Raw genomic sequence first — 20,072 nt, 5'->3', positions numbered from 1 at the left:
CACTGACTTTATCAGTTACGGCTGATGAGACACGAGGTACACTTGAATCCTGTTCTGATTACTTTATAGTACGAAAACTTTAGAAAAAAATATTTAAAATCCAATAATGTCAAAATATATTACTAAAGAAGATATTCATGTAAGGGCTAAAGAGAATAATACTGATTATAATTCGAATTTTTATTGTCAACGTTTTGTATTTTAAATATAAATGTTATCATTGATATTATTAATTAATAACTCTGGTACAATTATAATTATGTTATAATCATAATTTTTTTTTAAATCACATATGATTTAAAAACATATGAATCATACACATATGTTCACATATAACAATTTCTTATTTAAGTATAGTGATATGTTTAAATAATGATAAAATATAATAGAGGGAAAAATTAATTTTCCCTGTAATATTAATAATTGTACATAAAAGAAAAAAAATAATACGATTTTTAATGTTTAGTTGTACTTATTATAATTTATATATCATTAAAAGCAATTTAAAAATTAAATCAACAAGAATACAAGATAATTGTTGGAATTGATTTATTGTTATTAACTGGTCCTGGTAATGTTGGTAAATAAAGTATAATAATATAAACATCGATTATTTTACTGATTAAATTTTTATTTTCTTCTCATATTATGGTAGTATTTAACGTAACGAACTAATAAAATGTTGTATAGATATCTTTGGATAACTCCTTCTTGGATTTTACTATTAAAGAGCCCTTGATAAAAACTATAAAATGCAGAAATGGGACATGAGTAATGCCATAAGTTATTGTTATCAACAATCGGCAACATGCCAACAAAAAAGAAAAAAAATAATTTAAAATTAAAATAGCTCATAAAATTGTAATTATTTTACGATAGTTTACTTTGATTTGGTTCATTTAGGCTGTTTTATTCAATTTTTAATCAACTACCAAGGAATATGGACCGATTATTATACAGTATTAAATATAGTTGTAGTAATTGATTCTATCATTAAAATAGGTTTAATTAGCAAATACATAGTTTAAAAGTAATTATTACTAAACAAATCAATTTCGAAAAAACAGTTTCAAATTATGCAGATTATAATATATATAATAGGTCAGAAACGAAGATAAAATTAATTCTGAGACACTAAGAGCATTCGTTAGTGTGCTTAATATTTAGTCAAAGTGTCTAATACTAACATGCTAGTAATATCGAATTAAGTTTTCTATAGTAAAATCGATCTATTTGACAAAAAAAACATCGTAATTAAATATTATGACTATGCATACAAAAAATGAAGAAATATCAGAAAAACCAAAGGAATTTACTCCGGATAAACCAAATCTGAAGGGAGATTGGTTAAACTTTTATTTTTTGATATTACTTTACACTTTTCAAGGAACTACAACAGGATTGTCCTATGCTTTTCCCATAATTCTTCAAAATACGAAATTTGTAACATACAACGATCAAGTAAGTACATGTATAAATGTCTACGTTTATTATTTTATTTCAGTTTTCTCGTAAAAATGATGTTTATTATGTTTAAAATTCACATATTTTTTAATAAATAAATTATTATCAAATATCTTTAAACCTAAAACCATAGTTATCGTGCTAAAAAAAAATTGGTTTTTATGTTAGCATAAAATAGTTTTACAATTATCAAATAGGTTATCACAGATATCTATTTTAATCAAATGTACGCATTTCGTCTATATTTTCAAATTTTTAACATACACTATAATAAATTTTCAATCTAAAAACATCTAACTAATCGGTTTTATGATAATTATAAAATATTATAATTACATGTTGAGTTATGATTTTGATAACTTATATTAGTATAAAAATTCAAATAAATAATCTATTATACTTATAATCTTTTAAATACTATTAAATATTCGTTTGATTAAAACGATGAATTGTAAACTGAAATGTAACTATGACGATTATAATATAATTGAAGTTACTTATTATCTTATAGGAATCGTATTGTCATGAATAAATATAAATATTTTATGATATTGATATAGAATGACGTCATTTGCATTAATTTAACATTGGATAGTTAGGTTTTGGTCATTATTTTAGGATAGATAATTAACGAATATTTATTTATTTATGTTCTAGGCTATATTAAGTTTTGTACTATGGCCTTTTAGTTTTAAACTCTTGTGGGCACCAGTATTAGACGCATTATATTTGCCGTGGATAGGACGACGGAAATCATGGTATATCCCTATTCAATTATTAATCGGTACGTCATTGATATTTTTTAAAGTTTTTGTAAATTGTATTGATTGTTATTAGTTTTATTTTAAAATACAAATAAACCTCTGAATAAAAAAGAATATTCTATCTTAAATTATACGATGCAAATTTATAACATAATAGATAATACACATTTCTCATTAAAAAAAAAAAATTAAAAATTATTATAATAATTGTTTATTTATTTCACATATTAAAACAAAAAAGTTCGTTATCTTAAATAACTCATTAGATGACGTCGTATCCACATAGTATGTTGTTTTTACTGTACTTATATAGTTATATGTGATTGTGATTGTGATTGTGATGCTATACTATATGTAATATATCAAATCTATAGACCTGATTCTCATGCTAGTTTATTTATTGTTAATATTAGAGAAAATTTACTTAAATGTTATTTTGTAAAGAAGAATTTATTGTGTATTCTGACGAAAAGTTTTTTTCATACTTTTCTTTTAACATGACACACCTAAGTATTTAAATAATTTATTTTTCCAAAGTTATATAATTTGAATATGATATCTATAGTTTTCAACACTGCTAGTGATCTAGATAATATTTGTATGATTAAGTGAATTTATTAGCTTAGACGAATTTCATTAGCTAAAATCAAAATAGTTGTGATAATTTAAGTAAAAATACAAGTTAAATGTATAATCATAAATATCAATTGGCGTGAAGGACTCTACGACTATGGTATATCTGAAAATGTTTTATTAAATACTACCTTGTGGTATGGTTTTCCAATTTTTCTTTTCCTAAATCAGAAGTCCTAAAGTGTAGCCAATGCCATTTTAGTTTTTTTCGTATGTGTATATTGTTTTTATTTGTTGTAAATAGATAAGTTAAAAATATGGAAGGCACACTATTTGGTAAATTGATATCGGAATTAAGACAACAATTAAAATATTTTTATGATAAACAATTTTTTTAAAATATAAAATATTATTAATCTTAATTATAATTTAATTATAATGTATAAGACCTTGGGGTGTTTACGTTTTAAAGTTTTAAAAACCGAGAGTCCGTTACAATAAAAAGAAAAATTCTCTAGAGCTCATATTATTATCTTCTAAAAATTTTATAATAAGTCAATTTGCATTAATACTAACTATAAATAATTTGTAGTAAGAATTATCATTATGCATGTATAAAGATAGATATAATACATATAGATGCGAGTACACAACATCTTTTTAATGTAATAATTTTAAAACTGTAATACAAATATTTCGCCAATCTCTCAAATTTTAACTTACAATAGTTTTTCTAATAATTAGTGTGCAATTAGTTTGGATTTATGAGATTTATGTATCAGTTTAAGCACAGATTCAAAAAAATATTGTGAGGAAGTATATTCTTTGCACTTCTTAACACCGGGAAACCATATTTTCCTGATTGTTTTTTTTTTTTAAATATTATAGTGTATATTTTTACCCAAGACCGAAAATTTATCTATTTAATAAAATACTTGTTCTATCCTCGAAAATTATGAGCAAGGGAGAGAATGATACATTTATTGATCAAATATTATTTTTTCATCCAACGTTTTTTAAAAAAAATTTTTGGTTAACGGGTTCTACACAAATTTTTCAAAAGTATTTCAAAAATTTTTTTTGTGTTGGGAGGAGGTGGCGAAATGAATGTTAATGCAATCGATTGCAGTCAATGGAAATAATATTATGTATAAATAATATCACGTTTACATTCAAATACTATAATTAATTATTATAATATATTTTATAAATCTGAACAGGGGCACTGTTTCTTTTTTTCGCCGATAACATCGATGAATGGTTACCTGATTCAGGTAAACCAAACCTCAATATGATCGTATGCGTATTGTTCCTCATTAATTTTTTAGCTGCGACTCAGGATATAGTAGTTGACAGTTGGTCATTGAGTTTGTTGAAAAAAGTAAGTAAAAGATTTTAAAATTATGATATTATATAATCTTAATAATCATGACTTTACATTTTTTACAGAAATAACGTGAGTTATTCATCCACGTGTAATATCACAGGTATAGCATTCGGTTTGTATATTGGTTCCGTTTGTCCAGTTCTTCTTTCATCTGAATACTTCAGTAACAAATACTTGCGATTTACCCCAAGTGAAGGAGGAATATTAAGCATCAAAAGTGGGTAAAAAATATTGTTTGTATACTGTTAGTTAAAGGAGACGCGTTTTAATTGTAGTTAGAGGTAAGGGTACTGAGTCTCCCTGTGTCTCCCTACTTTAACCTTTCTATATATTATATTTATAGTAAATAATACAATAAAAGAAAATAATGTTATGGCAGGGAGTATAATACTACTTATATACTTATATGATTAAATGAGGAAATGATATTGTATCTATGAATTTTTAAACAAGTAGTATAAAAAATAACCAATAAAATGGTTTGATTTAATTCATTGTTCACTGCATTCATCAATTTTAAACGCAATTTTTTATTAAATTATTAAATTTTTGTTTTACAGATTTTTTATTATTTTGGGGCATAGTGTTTTTATTTGTCACAGTTCTAATTATATTTAAAAAAGAGAGAAATAGTGAATTAGAAGAAGACGACCATATTAAGATCGATATTATTCAGAGTTATAAGCTGTTATGGGATATTTTTAAAATCAAACACATGAAATTATTGTTAATGGCTATTCTGACGTCTATGGTAAATATATTTAAACAATTGTTTAAGTAGTGGAAAAATAAATTGTATGACGCTTTCAAATGTAATATCATAATTAACATATTATACATATTACTATAATCGTTCGTCAATTTTTATTAATTTCGTTAAAATTACTTTAATAATTGATATTGTTTTTAAGTGTTCAAAGTGAAAAACAAAAAAAAAAATAAAAAAAAATAGATGGATATAATCATTTTAATTCGATATTAATACCTAACAATAATAATAATAATAATAATAATAATTATTATTATATTTATATATTTATATTACGATAATAATAATTCTTTATTGGCTTGGTGTGGCGCGTTGTCTGCTACCAGTCGCGGAATGCGACTGAGAGTAAGTAACGGCCATAGCTACTAGTTCCCGGATGGGTGACCACTCGGGATCATAGTGGTTAAAAACCTTGCCACACATACACGTGTTTGCTATCAACCGTAACAATCGTAAAAAATACAACCTACCGTACCAACCTTACCCCTTACCATAATTCATAACCCCTACAAACAGCTAATGGCCCTAGTTGCCGGGCTTAAGTTCAATAAAAAAAAAAAAAAAATTCTTTATTATTTATTTTATAAATATTATTTCTGTCATTTAAATTATAACATCATTGTTCTATAAAATGTTTTAGATTGGATTGTGTACATCAGAATCTGTCACAAATTTGAAACTTATAGACGCTGGTGTATCCAAAGATGACATTATGATAATAACTACAGCTATGTTTATTTTGAAAATTTGTCTACCAATTTTTGTAACTAAGTATACTACAGGTCCGAAACCGATAAGTTTGTATTTGAAAATGATGCCAGTCAGGTATAGAAAACGCACGTTTTAAAATTTTAAAATAACTAATTAAACATGTTTAACTTGTTATTATTACATAACTTAGTATTTTTATCATTGTTAAACTTATATGTTAATTTCATATTTATAAGTCATTTAAACATTATTCTAAAATAATCTACTAATCTAGAAAATGCTTAAGATTTCCATGAGAAATTAATGATGTTTCAGATTGCTTTGGAGTGTTTTTTTTGCTATACTGATTTATTACACTCCAAATATAATTCAAAATAATGAAGTTTTGCCAATGTATTATTATTTAGTTATGGGACTTGTATTCGCAGTAAACAGGGTACGTCAATAATTTTAATTTAAACTCGTATATCTTGGAATTTGAAATCATTTATCTCCTTAAACCAAAAAGAATAATTTATACAGTATGATTTATACTTAACATTTTTCAAAAATAGAGAAATTTTAAAGAAAATAACATTTTTGCAAGGCTCGTAAAATATTCAATAAATATTGTATGGACACCAAAACCTTGCATGCTCTACTTTAATGTTGAACGGCATCTATTTGCGGAAGCATTGTATGTAATATATATTTGTGGTGTTTGATAGCTTAGATATCTTTATTACCCAGAAGTAATAGGTAAGAAATTGGCGGGAAAAATTGTGATATAAAAAAGAGGAATTATGGCATAAAAAATATACTTAAAACAGAACTACAAAATAAAAATGAACAGATGGTAAATATGGAATAAAATTGTAATTAATAATTAATTATTATAAATATTATCTAATGGAGTAGTAAATACATAGGTATTATTAATAACTATTATCAATAGATTACAGGATCGCATGAGTAAAATGTAATATTTGAGCACATTAAATAAATTAACTGTATCTATATATAAATAAGGTAGTCGATTAGCACCCTTCCGGTTTACTGGAAAATACAAATAATATTAATAGCTGCAGGTATGGATATTATTCATTAGATAATAAATTTAAATAATTAATTTATAATTATAACTGTATGGTTTGAGGTTTAAATTTATGTAGACGAAATGCTAGGCATAATATTATGTTATTAGAATAACAATATTTAGTTAAAGAATATCTTTGTATTGAAGTGGTTCAAATCCGATTTCTTTCCTATGCTTATTTTATTCGTATTATATTATTTCACTCTCTTCATGAACACTTCTCTACTCGCTTAATAGCTTATTCTTAAATATTTCTATTCTTTCTTCTCACCGTCTTTATTTCTAAGATGTTATTTTAGACCTTATCCAACTAAGTGCCGTAATTTCGAACAAACACGATAAATCGATAATAAACATTTATATTTTACATCAATACTTGGTAGATTATAGACTGTAGTTATTACCTATAAAGTTTATATATACAAATTGTGGAATTAATTGTATAGTTCGTTAATTAAATTGTTTTTTAAAAAAATGTACTGAAATATGCATTTTTATTTTTAAAATCCAAAAATATGCAATTAAAATACGAAACCATAAAATATACAAAAATATGTAAAATAAAAATACTATTATTTGATTCAGTATAATATGAATTAAATGTGTATCCAGGTTAGCATTAAATTGGATAAATAGAAAAAAATATGCAATTTCATAAACATCCTAGCCTTAGTTATTACTAATTAGTAATTACTAGGGCTAGGATTTATATGCAACAGCATGTTTTTTTGCGACTTCTGGTTATTGATTTTGTCAGTAATGTCCGCGAAATGGTGTTTTTATTTTGCATGTTTTTGCATATTTCGGATAAATTGCATGATATTGCATATATGGAATAAAATGAATATTATTGCATATTTCGATTATAATAATGCGAAAAATGCATGTTTTATAGTATATTTTGTATTTAATTCTAGCCCTGCTAATTAAAGTATAAAACTTGGTTTTTTTTATCAAACATGGATTTTATATTTATGAATATAATCCTACGGTACAATAGGTACGCGATAAAAGATTGAATAGATTGACGGAGAAAGATAAACAGTAAACACAATTAATAAAAGTATGAATGTCAATATGAAATCCGTGATAAAATATAATTTATCGGGTACCTATTAGTGAATTACACACAAATCCTACGTAGTATAGAGTATAGACCGTTAAGTTATCCACGCATCACCGTTTATTTTGGACTATTTTTAATATAATCATTTATTACATATTTATATGTTTGTTGTGATTGTCGAAACTAGTGGTTCAAATCAAATTTCTTGATAAAAAAAAACCTTATAAAAATTTAAATACATATTTTTGCATATTTTGATAAATAAAATACATATTTTATAATATTTTATTGCATACCTATAGTTGTAAAACCACTAACGACTTTGTATAAACTATTTGTATTTGTTTTTAATTTTATTTTTTAAATGAAATTTATTTATATATTTTATATATTTAAATAACACATAAATAAATACAAAAATTATGATAATAAAGGAAACATAATTTATATTAAAATTGAATTAGTTGTGGACGGGTTGGTTTATCATGTAAATACCTAAAACTAATTATTTCGTGGCATACAAAAGGTATTATATTGGTTAAAGAATAAACAATAAAAAATGTAGTAAAAATAAATAGTATTTAATATTATAACAGCCAATTATTAAAATACCATACAACACTATATTATGCAATATCTGCAGTTTATTAAGTTAAGTGATAAAGCATTCGGGTGCACGTAAATGAAGTCGGTTAGTGGCAGTTAATTATTGATGTCGATAAGAGTATTAGACGTATAGTTACAGACGTTTTAGAAATAATAATAATAATGATGATAATTTGTACACTTAATATTTATTTTGGTAGCTTTAATATTAGGAATCTTATTAATAGGAAAAGCTGCTCTCCTCTAGATTTCCAGCTAAACTTGGTTCTAATAAAAGTTTCGCTTATCATACAAAAATTGTACAGATTGTATCATAAAAAAAAAAAAAAAAAAATTGATAAAATATTATCATTGTGGTCGCGTGGTGATGCTGACGTTTTATATAGATTATCATTTCTCATTCAAATATTTAAGTAGTTACACAGGAAAAACTTAAATAAGTATATTATATTCTAATATGAATATTTAAAATTTAAGCTTAATAAATGTTAGGCAGGCATTAACATTTTTCTTTCAGTACTTAACGGTAATTCATTTTTATTTAATTAATTTAAATAAATTAATATATAACTGTTCGAATATTTGTTGATTAATATATACATTAATAATTATAAGGAATATAAAATGTAGATAAAAAATATTTTATCAATATTTATCTATAAAAATATTGCGTAATATAATACAGTCGTTAAATTTTATTTTATTCAGATACTGGCTCAAATTATGGTCACCTGTATGGTAGCTTTTTTCTCACGGATTAGTGATATTCGGTTCGGAGGCATGTACATGACATTGCTAAACACTGCTCGCAGCATAGGATGGGTAATACCAAATACATCATTTCTTAAAATGGTTGACACGTTAACATTTAGTTCGTGTTCAAATGATGTTCAAAATAGTTGTTCTACGCCAGATTTAGTAAATGTAAAGCTTAAGTATAGTTAAATCATGTATCTATTAAATATATTATTAGTTAACCCTTGACTTAAGTTTAATTTAAATCTTATATAAATTGTAAGATGGTGTTCACAAATATTACACACGTATTTAATTACAGCGAAATATTGTTATTAATTTGTTTAGATATGTACTGTAAACAACGGAAATTGTGAGACGATTGTGGATGGCTATTATGTTGAAGTAATATTGTGTCTGGTTATTGGATTTATTTGGTATGCTGTTTACAAGAGTCATCTTAAATTTTTTGAAGCAAAAGATCGTTCTCATTGGTTATTAGATTTAAATCGATCGGGGAATGTTTAAGTTTCTTTCCTAATATTAATCTAACAAATATTTATATACGTACAATATTAGATGATATTAGGTGATTATTTTAAAATCAACTACTCATTTAATATTATATTTATAGTTATTAAAATTAATACTTTTGTAAATGCTTATTCTATTATATAACTTATTTATAATTAAAATATTTTAATGCAAATACATGTTTATTTTTAATATTGATTTTTAAATATTAGTAAATCGTGCCTTTATAAATTTAAAATGAGTGCTAATTAGTTGTATGTGTTCAATATAAGGTTAAAACTGATAACCTAATTATTCGTTTTCCTCACGAAATACTTTGTTTAAATATTAAACTTAATATACTACCTAAATGAAGGTAATTTTAAACCACTTATATATCTATACAAGATTTGTATTTATGAAAAATGCATCAGATTTATTTATTTTGTAGTTTTCACCAATAATATCAAAAATTAGTAAGGATTATAAAATCTTATTTGATAAATGTTCATATATTATTCGTCAAACCTAATTTGTCTGCTATTAAGAAGTGATATATTTTATAATTATGTTGAAAAAGTATGTAAAATAAGTTTTTGAGTCAAAACTTTTGCAAATTAAATAGAACACAGAATTTTTTGCAAATATTTCTTTGTAATGACACTGTCTGTCGGAAATTATTTCGTAAATAATAATGGGATTTGTGATATTATCGTATATTCGTAGATTTATTTTGAAAGAATATAATACTTCCACAAAAAAAAAAATAATAATAATAATAATAATTAGTTTCTAGATTTAAGGTAGGATATATACAATATGACGTAAGCAGGTAAAATATATAGTGTACCCAAGTAGTGAAAATGATTTGAAAATAGTGATTTAAGATAATTTTTATTATGTTTAGTATTTTTTAATAGAATTTAACTTTATTATGACACTCGATTTTATAATAATATGACATATACTTTATTAATTAATTATTTTTTACTTTTAATTAAATTACCTAGAATAATCTGATTAATGCCAATATCAATATTATTAAATCCAATTGATTACTTAATTATAATATGATTAATACGAATGTAAATTACAAATTATACTGATATTATTGAAATTATATCATAGTAAAGGTCAAAAAACAATGATAAGATAAAATAAACATAAATATGTTTACATATTTTTTTTAGTGAAACAATTGAACCATGATAGACAGTAGGTAACACAGTTTTAAAATTTATTGTAGACTAAACATGACGGAAACAATTAAAGACGAAAAATCTGCAGATGAATCAAATGACTTAGCTTGGCAAAAATCAAATCCGAAAGGAGATTGGTGTAATCTTCTTTTATTGACATTACTTTATACTATGCAAGGAATACCTCTTGGTTTATCAATGGCCTTACCATTAGTTTTTCAGAGTAAATATATGATAACTTATAGCGACCAAGTAAGTTTAAATGTATATTCATCATTTTAATTTTATAGGTATTTTATTAGGTATATTTTGCGATTTAATATTAATAATATACTATTAAATTCAGACTTTAAGTCATAAATGTTTGACTTATTTTTAATGTATCACGTATAATTCAAGATGAGGTGCAAATGTACAATCAATGTTTTTATCGATATAATAATTTGACAGTGATAACTTATAAAAACAGAAAATACTATTTTCAAATCATGATTTAGAAATATTGTTAAATTATTATTAATATGTTAAAGGGTTTATTTAGTTTAGTTATATGGCCGTATAGCATAAAAGTATTATGGGCTCCGATTGTTGATTCATTCTATATACGACGGATAGGCAGACGAAAATCTTGGTTTATACCTGTTCAATACTCAATAGGTATGTATAATTTGACAATATTTTTAGGACTATAGTTAAACTTATTAAAATTTTAAATGACCTGTAAACTCACTTGATGGCAAATTTTTCCAAAACTACTTCAATATTACTTGAAATATATAATATTATTAACTCTCTCCAGTCTATATTTTGTAATACTTCATTTATATATTATAAAATGTATAATTAAAATTTTATGTTATAATAACATAAATACGTATTTGAATTTTCAAAAACAAAATATATAACATACATTTTTTTTTAGTTGTGAGCTTTAATCGTAATCGATGTAGGTGCTATAAGTAAATAATAATAATAATAAAAAAAACCATTGCTTAGAATGAACAATTAAATTAAATTTTAATAATAATACGAATATTCTAATTTGGAAGTGTTAATATAATATTATTTTCATGAATTTTCACAATGTGAATTAAAAACAATGAAAAAATACGGAACAGGTCTGTTATTTCTATATTTTGCTTATAACGCGGATGAATAGTTACCTGAATCAGGAATATTGAACCTTAAGATGATTGTATGCGTGATGTTTGTCATTAACATGTTGAATACAACTCAAGATATAATTGTTGACAGCTGGGCATTGACTATGTTGAAAAAGTGAGTAAGATAATAATTATCATATTTTATAAATACAATGGTCAATATCAATCGTAATAAAAAATTTATAAATATTATAATAATACTAATAAAGTAATAATTAATAAATAATAAAATATATAACTTTATTATTATTGTTTCTATAGATCAGTGTTTCTGTGCGAGTTTTGTATACTATTAATTTTATTAAAATTAAACAGATAACTACTGATAATAACATATTTATACGGGAAACACCGATCACACGACTCGTGGTGTTAAACTTAAATAGAACAAATGTTATTGATACATTATGTATTATATATGCATATAAATAATTGTATTTATACATAATATTTAAACGTACTGTCCACTGAAAAATATTGTTGTTTTAAACATATTATTGTAAGTTTAATTTTTAATTTTACAGAAATAATGTCAGTTATGCAGCAACTTGCAATTACTTAGGTATTACTATGGGGATGTTCATTGGATCTGCTTTTCCGATTCTTCTTATATCCGAGCAGTTCTGTAATGGATATTTGCGACTCACACGCAGCTCAGGAGGAATAATTAGGATTAAAAGTATGTCATTAAATTTTTAAGTAGTATTTTAGAACATTCAACGACAGTGATTAAATGTACCTATATGACTATATGATAAAATACGATATAATATATATCCATGATATTAAAAATGGGTATTATATTTGTACGTAGACCACAATACCACACTAAATCATTTACTTCACGAATGAATTATTATTTTGTGATTATTATCAATAAAACATCTATAATTTCGTAAAATTAAGAATATTGTTTTGTGACTATTCATTGCTTTAAGTTTGTTTTTACAGATTTAATTTTTCTTTGGAGTGTCGTGTTTTTATCAATTACAACTTTAGTAACCATTTTTAAAAAGGAAAAGGACACTAATTTTGAAGACAAGAAGATCAATATTTTTCAAAGTTATAAATTACTATGGGATATATTAACGCGTTTTAGCATGAGAGTATTTTTAATAGCTACTCTAACATCGATGGTAAATACTTATTAAATATTAAGTTTAGTTAACCGTTGAAATTTTTAATTTTTAATTATTTATATGATTTTGAAATATTTGCTGTATGTAAGTAGATACGTTAAATTATATTTAGAGTCTGAATGGACTGATAAATCATAAATGTATTGATTTTACAATGAATTCTGGGTGTGTGAATATTTTTTTGTACCTGTATAAGCGATAAGTAATTGAAAAAATGATTTGATTTTCAACTTTGAGAGCGGTTTTAAATAGAATATTAAATATAATTTTTATTTCTAAGAGATCATAATAAATAATTCATAGTATTTTTAATAATAATTTCGAATAATAAAAAAAAAAAAAAAAAAAATAAGCAAAAAAAGGAATTTAATTGCAAAACATGTATTTGATAACATTTATAGATTCGTTCTGTAAATACCATAAAATATTAAAAAAAATTCTTAGAATAAATAGATAATATTTTAAAATAAATCAAAAATGTCATTGGAAAGATTAAAGTTCATAGTAATATAATATACGTTAAAGTTTTGAGTCCCCAGAAATAATGTTTTTATTTTATAACAAAATAATTAGCATCGTTATTTACTGTTAAAATACGTAATTTTGTTCAAAATTTAAGCTTCTTTAAATGTATATAAATAATAACAGCATCTGTATCATTTTTAGATTTCTTATTTTCAGTATGAAATAATTATGAAAAATATTATATTACAGTTTCAACTCTTAGCTATGAATATTAAAGGTTTTATAAATTTTTACAACAAAATACTTGTAGTTTGTAATTTTTGTGACCTTGACAATATTAGTAAACTTTGAACTTGAAATTTATGTAAGAAAAATGGTGCTAATAAATTTTTAATAATTTTAAACAGTTATAAGAATAATTTATGTAGTATCTTTAATTAAATTTTTAAGAATTTTGAACTACCACATTTTTTTTTGTTTTTAGACATTTACAGAAAAAAAAAGAAAAAAGAAAAAATTTATCTTTTCTTTAAATTCCTCTTACAAGTCAAAATATTTTGAAAATTATAGAATCGTTCTATGTATCGAACATGATAATTTAAAATATTGTAAACATTTTAAGTATCTACGGTTATTTGTTATTAAATTATAACAAAAAATAAAAACCATATTGGAAGAGATAGTTAGGTATAAACAAATGAATATTCGTTGTCGTAAATATCTTAAATTTAAATGATCGTGAAATTTTTTTTTGACTTTTTGTTAGAAATTAATATTTATATTAGACGATAAACATATAAAGAACATTGTATTCAATTTTCAAATCTTTGGTATAAGCAACATTTTTTATTTACATTTTAATTCTAAGTTGAAATACTTATAAAAAAATACTGTGACTATAACTATCGATAATCGTTTAAGTAAAAATGCTTACAAATGTAATACTATTTTCCTAAAAGTATTTTATTTACCAATTAAAAATATCAAAAATACATGATCATAATATATTTTATAAGCGTTAGATTAGAGTAAAATTTAGAATTTTGATTAATTCTAAAATTATTGAAAGTTTTTAAATTATTTTATATTTAGGAATTCATAACGATACATAGCTATTTTTTTTTTTTTATAAACATTTTAAGAAGTTCCAATATTGATAAAATTAGAGTTAAATAAAATAATAAGAAAACTAGCTCCTTTTTGTCATATTCAACCCTGATGTGGCACCAGAAGGAGTTGAGTAAGACTTTTCAAATTTTGCCAAAATTACTTACTCGTGTAACTGAATAAATTAAGAAGGTATTGTGTTAACTTTCCAAAAAAAAAATTTTCAACTTATATAAATAAGGACCATCTTAATACACATGCATAATCAAATCATTATAGGTACATTTAAAATATTTATTATCAAAGTCAATTATAAACCTAACCTGGCTTAGGTTGGCCTCAGTTACTAACGTGTTTTGAAGTCAAGCATCGGCCAGTGTCGTTAGGTCTCAAATTGTTGCCCATTAGGAGTTTTTACCACACATACACATGTTTCAAAACAGTACCTTTAACCGGGCGATTGTAAACTCTCCCGATGGTAAACTCTCCCGATGGTAAACTCTTCCGATGGTATACTCTCCCGGGTCTACTCCAGTACTACCTGACGGAAACGTGTAAACTCTCCCGGATTTATTCCTGTACTACCTAACGGAAACATGTAAATTCTCCCGGGTCTAGTAAAAATCATAAAATAAATTTAATATACATTTAAGTTGCGTTTAAAAATAGTCAATCATATATAATAATAATAAAAATATAAATTAATGTCTTTAGCTGCTATGAACATGATATAGTAAAAATACAATAAAAAATAAAATTTCAAAAAATCCAATATACATTTAAGTTTCCTTTAAAAATAGTCAATAATAATGATAATAATAATAATAATAATAATAATAATAATAATATAAGTTACAAAAACAAAATATACGTAAAAATGTTAAAATCATTGTTTTTGATAATAAGAACATACAGATAACTCGTAGTGTAGCAATAAAATTTAAAACAACTAGGGAGAGCTTACATACTTCCTACAGGTAACTATAAAGTTGACCCGGGAGAGTTTACACATTTACTTTAGGTAAACATAATATTAACCCGGGAAAGTTAACCATCGGGATAGTTTACTATTTTTAAAAATCGGGAGAGTTTACCATAAAATCGGGAGAGTTTATCATAAAATCGGGAGAGTTTACCACCGCTCTTTTAACTACAGTAAAAACCGAATACAGGCTAATAAGTAATAACCATTAATGTTGAAGTCTAAAATCTATAAAGTAAAAAAAATAATTAAAAACATATATTTAATGCAAAAAAAAAAAATTAATAAATACATAATTGTTTATAGACTTATTTATTTGTGATTTTATTTTTTAAGTTTTTTGCTATTTGTTAATTATTAGCATTACCTGGATCCACATTGATATTTTAGTGTATGTTGAGAATTACTATAACCATTTAACTTTTTTTAACTTTTAATAAATAGTATATTATGGAAGTATGTTTTATATAAACGCAATAAAGATTAAGATTTTTTTTTTAAAATTATTTTTATACTCGTATTTGTGACTAAAAAAATGATCTAAAAACTTGAAATTGTGTTACTATAACTTACACATACCTATATACATATTTAATCTTTGATATTATATAATATAATATAATAATGATCTTTCTGTTGTTCGAATTATAGATTGGGTATTCTACAATGGATTCGGTGTCGAACTTGAAATTAATTGATTTTGGTATTCTTAAAGACGATATCATGCTAATAAATACTGCCATGAATGTTTTAAAAATAATTATTATACCTATTTTATTAACAAAGTATAGTGGGAGCCAGAAACCGCTCAGTTTGATTATGAAATGTACGCCAATAAGGTACAAAAAAAGTATATTTATTTGAATTTTTTACACATGTAAAGTACTAACACACTTTATAATTATATTTCAAAACTAATGTTGATGAAATAATATATTTTTTTTTTAGTTTGGAGAAAGTAAATAAAAAAATTAAATTATATTATCAAAAGGTAATTTTTGTGTGTGAGTGTCTGTGTATCAAAAATCTACAGTTAAGTCTATCGCACATGTGATTTTGAAATCTTGTACATAAGAAAGTAGCACATCAAAAACAAATTTTTAAATCTTGAACTTTAAAGATGATTTTTCAAAGAGATTAATTGGCTTATGAAAAATATATATTTATTTGTTAGTAAAGGGTTAAAAACTAAAGGGTAAAAACTAAAATATAAATTATGATTGGATATAATGTTAGACCTGTACTTCATATTTGGTCAAAATTATTCACATAACTGTGTTGAGAATGTGTGCACTGTGCAGTTTAAATTTAATAAAGTTTGTAAATATACGAGTATTTATTTATTGTGGGTCAGCCAATCCAACATGATTGGTTCGTAGTCTATAAAATATAAACTATAAAACCAAATTAATTTTTAATTTTCATTTAAGAACACGAATTTTGTGTTTTAGATTACTCTGGAGTATACCATATGTTTTACTAATTTATTATATACCTTTAATAATTACAAAATATGGAGTTCTGAATGTTCCAGTATATTATTATTTAATCTTGGGTTTTATATTTATGATAAATGAGGTAAGTTTTTAATTGTTTTTGAATAAATACAAAACTGGTTTCGAAAATCGAAATGTGTATAAAAAAATAAAAATAATTTTGATAATAATTTTATTAAATTATCACTGATTTTTTTAAATTTAGCTGTTTAACTCCATTTTTATAATTTCATATACTACCTTCTTCATTAAGATAAGTGATCCTCGATTTGGTGGCACTTATATGACACTATTGAATACTGTTCGAACTTTAGGAACGGTAATGCCTAATACTGTTTTTTTAAAAATGTATGATATTTTAACATTCAAGAAGTGTTCTAACGATAGCCATGATTGCTCTACGATAGATTTTCAAAATGACGTAAGACTTTCTATATTAATTTGATTAATATTTGTTCACAATCGTATTATTAATTTATTTGTTTAAGTATTATATGAGACATATTTTATAATTTGTTTAGATTTGTAATACAAACACAAGCTATAATTGTGTTACAATTGTGGATGGTTACTATGTTGAAGCTGCTATTTGTATGGTGATTGGATTTGTTTGGTATAGCATATGTAGACGTCTTTACAAAAATCTTGAATTAAAAAATCTTTCACATTGGATTGTTAATATGAATAGATGTACTTCAGAAAATATTTAAATTTCATCATTATGTATCATCGAATTAAAAAAAATATAGGTATTTATTACAACTATGATAACATTCTAAAATGCTATTAAATTTTTTTATTAGTATGTTTTATTATGCACAATACATTTTGAATAAGTTATTTTGTCTTTTATTGTTAATGTTTTAAAATTATATAATTTTAATTTATCAGAATAATGTTGATAAATAAGATATTTTTATGGTATTTCTGGTACCTATTACACTAGCACTTAAATAAAAATATAATCTGATTACATAGCTTGTAGGTAAAAATATGCGACATTAGGTTTTACAATTATGTGTGTTTTTAGCAATATGTCAAAATATCCTTGAAGAATAATTATTCTAAAACCAAAATATCTGCGGAAATATAAATCACTTAAATATTAGTTTAAAATTAACCTTATTTATTTTAAAAGTTGTGATTAGTATGTTGCGTGCCAATATCAGGTTCAAGTCCAGGGTGTTATTTTAAATGGAAATTACAACTTTTAAGAACAATAATGTGTTTATTACGTATAAATAAAGTTCATGTAACTGATACAAAAAGTGGCTGAGTGTTGTGTAAGTGTTCAGGTCTCTGTGGCTCTGGTACATCTGCCGTTGTTGCTCTCGGGGCTTCCTTATATATGATTTTGATTCCTTGTTATGATAATTTAAAGCTTTGTAGATTTCCTTGTACTTGTTATTGTAAAAGAGCATCCGCAACTATTCCGTGTTATGATCATAATCAGTATGTGCAACTCCCTAACACGTGTCATGATCATGCTAATACTTATCCTTGATATCTCGTAGCCCATAACAAGTAATATAATAGTTGCTAAGTATCTAACGTGATTATGTGTTAGGTATTAGTTATTTTAATATTTTGATAATGGTAACGTCTTTTATTTAAATAGTAATAATATATTGCATGTGCCATAAGCTAATGGTCTTAATTGAAATTTATCAACTTTTTTTTTTCAATTTTAAAATTGAAATGCTGGAATTTCTTTAAACCTAAAAGGCAATAAAATTATCTATACTTATACTAAGAAAATTTGTTCACTATACACGAAAGGGTGAAAAAATTTTTGAATTTATGCAAACTATAAAAGTAAAAATTGTTTAACAAGATTTTTCACAACTACAGACGATTTATTAAGTTTGTTGATTGATTATTTGGCGTGGATTTTTATGTGTATGTCTATATATAATATATTTTATTAAAATCTGATTTTTTAATTCTGATTAAAAATAAGAACTCGGTTTACCAAATAATTATTGATCATTTCGGGAAAATTGGTTTGTAAATACAATTTTTTTTTGCAAAAATGAATTTATTTCAGTAATACTTATATAAATGTACGTCTTTCTTACTAATCAATGATAGTTGAAACTTAGACTAAAGTTTTGTCAAAATTATAATACAATATTATGTACAAATATGAAAAAAAGTTATGCAGATGAATTTTGATATTTTTAGATTACTGTATGAAAAACTTACTAGGAACTTTGTATTACATTATTTAAGGGTTTTCTTAAAAATAAATATTTTATCATACATACAATAATTAAAAAAATCTTAGTATCTATAAAATAAATAATGAATTTTAATGTTTAAAATCTATTAAAATATCCATTAATTGAATTTATTTATTAATAAGAATTAAGGCTTAAATCATAGTGTATTAGTGTCGTTCACGTATTTTAAACTTTAATATTATTTATGAATTTTAATAATTTGGTAGTTTTATCGTTTCGAAAATTTTAACTTTCATAGTTAGGTTAGTCATTATAATAGTTTTAATTAAATTTTAAGCTAGTTGTTACTGATTTGAATTGGAATAAAGCAATCTAAACCTCTACTCGTGCATTTATTCTATGTATCTAATGCCTATAAATTAACTAGATAATCAGCCCAAAGACAAAATAATATAGGGCAGTATAATTTATGTTTATGTATCAACAAAATTCAATTAATTTGAACTTTGAAGTAATATATTCTGTTTAGGAATATAAAATAAAAAATGTATTGTAACGGTTATATTTTATAATTATAATGTGCATTAGGCATACACGAGCTATTTAGTATATACATGTATATAAGAACAACGTGTATGAGAATATGCTGATTATAGGTATTAAGTCTCCCCGCTT

The 20,072-nt window shown here is 23.8% G+C and overlaps 2 pseudogenes; both read left to right on the top strand.

Moving 5' to 3' along the window:
• The first annotated feature begins 1,263 nt into the window (after nt 1-1,263).
• LOC112593803 lies at nt 1,264-9,753 on the top strand (annotated as a pseudogene).
• Nucleotides 9,754-10,852: 1,099 nt separating this feature from the next.
• On the top strand, nt 10,853-17,975 carry LOC112593804 (annotated as a pseudogene).
• The last annotated feature ends 2,097 nt before the right edge of the window (nt 17,976-20,072 follow it).

Source organism: Melanaphis sacchari, unplaced genomic scaffold, assembly GCF_002803265.2.
Source record: "Melanaphis sacchari strain LSU unplaced genomic scaffold, SCAv2.0 Contig20_pilon_pilon, whole genome shotgun sequence".
NCBI lineage: Eukaryota > Metazoa > Arthropoda > Insecta > Hemiptera > Aphididae > Melanaphis > Melanaphis sacchari.
This window is presented reverse-complemented; position numbering and strand designations above follow the sequence as displayed.